Source organism: Ahaetulla prasina, chromosome 14 (genome assembly GCF_028640845.1).
Source record: "Ahaetulla prasina isolate Xishuangbanna chromosome 14, ASM2864084v1, whole genome shotgun sequence".
In the NCBI taxonomy this organism is placed as follows: Eukaryota; Metazoa; Chordata; class Lepidosauria; order Squamata; family Colubridae; genus Ahaetulla; species Ahaetulla prasina.
Window position 1 is genome coordinate 11961975 of NC_080552.1, and position 6000 is coordinate 11967974.

Genomic DNA, 6000 nt, shown 5'->3' on the forward strand with positions numbered 1-6000 from the left:
TCCGGGTGCAATTCAAGGTGCTGGTTACCACCTTTAAAGCGCTCCATGGCATAGGACCGGGTTATTTACGGGACTACCTGCTGCTACCAATTGCCTCCCATCGACCAGTGCGCTCCCATAAGGAGGGTCTCCTCAGGGTGCCGTCGGTCAGACAATGTCGACTGGCGACCCCCAGGGGGAGGGCCTTCTCTGTGGGGGCTTCTGCCCTCTGGAACGAGCTGCCTCCAGGGTTACATCAACTCCCTGACTTCCGAACCTTTCGCCGCAAGCTGAAGACACTTTTGCTTCATTGCGCAGGGCTGGCCTAATAGTTTTAATGGGGGGTTTTATTAGAGTTTTAGTCTCTTAGCCAAACTGAATTTAGTTTTTTAAAACGTTTTTAATGTTTGTAAATTTTTGTTTTTTACTTGGCTGTAAACCGCCCTGAGTCCTTCGGGAGAAGGGCGGTATATAAATCAAAATAATAAATAAATAATAAATAAATAAATAATGTTGGGTTAAACTGCAATTGGGAAAGTTGGAGCTTGAAACCCTCTAGATGACTCAGCTTTTCTCAGTCCAAACCTTGACAAGCATATTAAAAAGCAGAGCCATCACCTTGCCGACAAAGGTCCATGTAGTCAAAGCTATGTCCCAAGGTGCATTTTCTAAAGGCAAGACGTTTTGCTTCTCATCCAAGAGATTTCTTCTGTTGTGGTCCATCAGCAGCCTACGGAGCTGGCAATGGAGTTGGACGGCGATGAGGCTGAGGTGAGACCAGGCAGGGCCATCGGGAAGTGAGGTACGGACTCCAGAGCCTCCAGAGACTGATAGTACGGACTGTACAGTAATTGAGACTAAATTGATTTTAAATCTAATAACAGCAGCAAGACTGTTGATTGGACAATACTGGAAGAAAAAAGAAGTACCTACAATAGAAGAATGGATATTGAAAGTTGCCAATTTGGCTGAGATGGCGAAGATATCAGCCTTTTTGAAAGACAATACGCAAGAAAGATACTTAAAGGAATGGAAAAAATGGATTGACTATATTCAAAGTAGATATCAGACTAAGAGTTATCAGACTGTTTTTGAATGATTATGATGTATTATTTTTGATTGTTTTCGGGGGAAGTTAGGAATTGATGATTGTAGAGGTATAATTAAGTTGGGACGAATTTTTTTTAGCATATGTTTGTTTTATTTTTAACTATACCTTGTGCTCGTTCCGGGAAGTCGGGGGGAGGAGGGGGGTTGTGAAGGGAGGGGGGAGGGGAGGTGGGGGGAAAGTGGGGGAAAATTTTTTGTAAAACTTTTTGAATAAAAAAAAAAAGAGAGAAGCGAAATGCCTTCAAAGAAAAACCAGAAAGTCCAGTTGCCTCTTGGAAAATAAAACACCTTTGGGACAACGATGACCTTGAATCTCCATATACAGTCAAGGCTCTGGTTTTCCCAGTAGTAATGTAGGGCTATAAGAGTTGAACCATAAGGAAGGCTGAGTGCCAAAGAATTGATGCTTTCAAATTATGGTGCTGGAGAAGACTCTTGAGAGTCCCTCGAGCTGCAAGAAAATCCAATCAGTCAATCCTAAAGGAAATCAACCACGGGTGGAATTTATTTATTTATTTATTTATTTATTTATTTATTTATTTATTTATTTATTTATTTAGTCACAACATCATACAAAAAGATTATATAGTATATACACATATAAACATATATAGGAAGAAGAAAAGAAAAACAATAGGACAGGAACGATAGGCACATTTGTGCGCTTATGCACGCCCCTTATGGTCCTCTTAGGAATGGGGTGAGGTCAATAGTAGAAAGTTTTTGGTTAAAGCTTTTAGGATTATGGGAAGAGACCACAGAGTCAGGTAAAGTATTCCAAGCACTGATGATTCTGTTGCAGAAGTCATATTTTCTGCAATCTAGATTAAAGCGGTTTACATTAAGTTTAAATCTATTGGTTGCCCTTGTATTATTGCAATTAAAGCTGAAATAGTCTTTGACAGGAAGGACATTACAATAGATGATTCTGTGAGTTAAACTTATTCAACCAGTTTGCACCACTTCAGCCGAACCGGTTGTTACATTGCTGGCTGGCCCCGCCCCGCCCCACCCACCGGGGGGTTGCCATTCAGAGTGGGAATCAACCCATCAACCCTGACTTTTCTTTGGAAGTACAGATCCTAAAGCTGAATACTTTGGCCACCAAATGAGAAGCGAGGATTCCTTGGAGAAGGCCCCGATTCTGGAAAAGAGAGAAGGCAAAAGGGAGACGGCAGAGGATGAGATGGTTAGACAGTGTCGCCAACACAATGAACATGAATTTGGACAAACTCCAGCAGCCAATGGAGGACGGGAGCGGAGAGAGGCTGGCATGCCATGGTCCGTGGGGTTTATTTTTATTTATTTATTTATTTTTGTCAATCATATATTAAGATAACAGGTAAAAGTATAAACATAATTTGGATACATGAAAAGAGTAAGTAAAAAGGAATATTAGGACAGGGACGGTAGGCACACTGGTGCTCTTATGCACACCCCTTACAGACCTCTTAGGAATGGGGTGAGGTCAACAGTAGACAGTCTAAGGTTAAAATGTTGGGGGTTTGGGGAAGAAACTACAGAGTCAGGTAGTGCATTCCAGGCATTGACCACTCTGTTGCTGAAGTCGTATTTTCTGCAATCGAGTTTGGAGCGCTTTACCATGAGTTTGTATTTATTATTTGCTCATGTATTGTTGTGGTTGAAGCTGAAGTAGTCATTGACAAGTAGGACGTTGCGGCAGATAATTTTATGTACTATGCTTAGATCAGACTGAAGTCGGCGTAGTTCTAAGTTGTCAAATCCCAAAATTTGGAGTCTGGTGGCATAAGGTATTTTATTGCGAGCAGAGGAGTGAAGGACTCTTCTCGTGAAATATCTCTGGACTCTCTCAATTGTATTTATGTCCGATATGCAGTGCATATCCTAACAACCTAACAACAACAACAACAACCCCTTATCCTAGTAGATGGCTGTGAAGGGAAAAAAATGGGGAGGGGATGAAGACTCCATGTGTATGTCCTGTGGGTCAGGGGTGAAATGTAAAATTTGTTACTACCGGTTCTGTGAGCATGGTTTGGTGGGGAGGGGGGTAATGTGACTGGGTGGGCATGGCCCCCTTTTTTTTTAACTTTTAAAAGCATTTTTTCTACAACCTCTTCGGCTGAAGAGGTTGTAAAAAATGCTTTTAAAAGGTTCTGGCGATCAGGCAACTCAGCTGGGATCGCCAGAGGAGCCTTTTAAAAACTTTTTTTTTAAACAACCTCTTCGGCCGAAGTGATTGTAGATAAAATGCTTTTAAAGGGTTCTGACGATCCCAGCTGAGCCGTGCGATCATCAGAGGCTTTTTTTTTTACTTTTAAAAGCATTTTTTTGGCTGAATAAAACATGCTTTTAAAAGTAAAAAAAAACAAAAAACTCTGATAATCGTGCGGCTCAGGTGGTGGGGTGGGCAGGGATTTTTTGCTACCAGTTTTCCGAACTACCCGCCGCCATCACTACCGGATCGGGCGATCCTGTTAAGTTCGGGAAGTAACGAGGCTGGAGACCAGGGTAGTGACAACAGCTCTTTAATATATGGTGAACCCACCAGCCGGCTGGGGGGAAAACCTCTCCTTTTATACAGTTCTACTGGCGGCTTCGTCCAATCAGCAACGTGCTGATTTCCCGCCCAAATATTTAAAGGTACATACATGAATACATAACACTCCTCCCCTCCCAGAAAACACTTTGCCTCTATTTACATTTTATTTACATGTTATTTTTCGACGTAGTCACGCAAATAACCTGGGCGTCTCCTAATTCTTTCAGACCTGCGCGGTTCAGTCCTGGGTGGTGTTTTGAGCTGTTCGGAGGGTCTGTTTTCTCCTCCCAGCTCTTTCTCTGGGCCATCGGGCCCTGGATTACTTGCAGACTCTTTTTCTTGGCCATCCGGCCTCGGATTACTTTTGTAATTTTCCCTGTCGTTTTCCTCGGGAACCTGATGGCGCCGCTGGACCTCCGGGACCTCAGCTAAGTCTTGCGCCTCCCCCGGGTCATGGTCAGCTGTGGGTTCAAATAAGGAGCGGTCATGATTTGTCTCGTTTGGCTCGGGTTGTTTAGTTAATCGTCTCCTTATCTGATCTATGTGGCGCCTCCATACTCGGTTGTCTTGTAATTTGACCAAGTATGACTTTGGACCGGTTGCTTTTATGATTTGCCCTGCGAGCCAACTTGGGCCGTCCCCATAGTTGCGGGCCTATGCCCAATTCCCTTGTTTTGTCTATTTCCCCCTTGTAACCCTCTGGTGTGTAATGGGGATTCAAACGGTCAAGTGGGCACCGGAGTTTCCGTCCCATCAATAATTCGGCTGGGCTTCTGCCTGTAGCGGTGCTTGGGGTTCTGTGCTGAACGGCCAGAAATAAGTCTATTTTTGTTTGCCAGTCACCTGGCTTGAGCCTGGACAATGCCTCCTTAGCGCTCCGGACGGGCGCTCTGCAAGGCCATTCGGCGCGGGGTGGAAAGGCGCAGAGAGGGCATGTCGGATGCCCTCCTCTGCCAAGTATTCTTCAAACTGGGCTGCCGTGAATTGCGGGCCGTTGTCGGACACCAGAGTGTCAGGCAACCCGTGGGTTGCGAATAGGTGGCGCAGGGCTGCGATTACTGCCTCGGCCGTGGTGGATTTCATGAGTATGATCTCCAACCATTTAGAGAATGCGTCGACAACCACTAGGAAAGTTTGGCCATGGAAAGGGCCAGCAAAATCAATGTGGATTCTTGACCAGGGCCCTTGGGGTTTTTCCCATTCCCTGACTGGGGCCGTTGGGGGTAGGGGTCTGGACTCTTGGCAAGCCTGGCATTTCCCTACCCTCTCAGCAATCTCTGAATCCATGAGTGGCCACCATACATAGCTTCTGCTAGCCCCTTCATCCTTACGATCCCTGGGTGACCCTCGTGGAGGAGGTCCAGTACCTTTCCCCTTAATTTATCCGGGATTACCACACGATCACCCCATAACAGGCACCCCCCTTGAGCCGAGAGCTCATCACGTTTTTTAACAAATTCCTTAAACCGTTCGCCCGGCGCAGCGGGCCACCCTCTTTGTACCCAACCGAGTACAGTCCTTAACATAATGTCGGTATGATGCCGAGCCACTTCCTTAGATGTGACTGGGCCAGAGTCCAAAGAGTCAATAAGCAGGATGGGCGCCCCCGGCGTGGGGTCTTCGATGGCCCCTGGTAGTGGGCATCTGCTTAACGCGTCCGCATGCCCCACTTCTTTTCGTGGTCGATGCTGCAGCTTGTAAGAATAAGCGGCTAAGAAAATAGTCCATCGAGTCAAACGTGGCGAAAGTGCCACAGGCGTTGGTGATCGCCAGCCAATATCCCTAACAGCGGTCTGTGGTCAGTCACAATTTCAAAATCCGCCCAAAAACATATTCGTGGAATTTTTTCACCCCTGACACAATTGCTAGCGCTTCCTTATCTAATTGGCTGTAGTTCCTCTCTGGGGAGGACATCGTTCTAGAGTAAAAGGCTATAGGGGCTTCTGTGCCATTTGGAAGCCTATGGCTGAGTACAGCCCCCACCCCGTAAGGGGAGGCATCGCAAACCAGCACTAGGGGCAATGCGTTATGATATTGGATGAGCAGGCTATCACTCGAGAGCAGGTTTTTTACTGCTTCGAAAGCCCTATTTTCCGACTTTCCCCAAGACCAAACAGTATTTTTTCCTAAAAGCTTATGCAGCGGTTCAGCAACGGTCGCTTTGTTTTTTAAAAAAACCGCGTAAAAATTCACTAGCCCCAGGAATGCCTGTAGCTCTGTTTTGTTTTTGGGCGCTGGAGCCTTTCTGATTGCCTTGACCTTGCTCTCAGTGGGGTGAATTCCTTTCTTGTCTATCCGGTAGCCCAAGAATTCGACGGATTCGACCCCTATCTGGCATTTGTTTACTTTAACCTTTAGTCCGGCTGCCCGGAAAATGCCCAGAACCT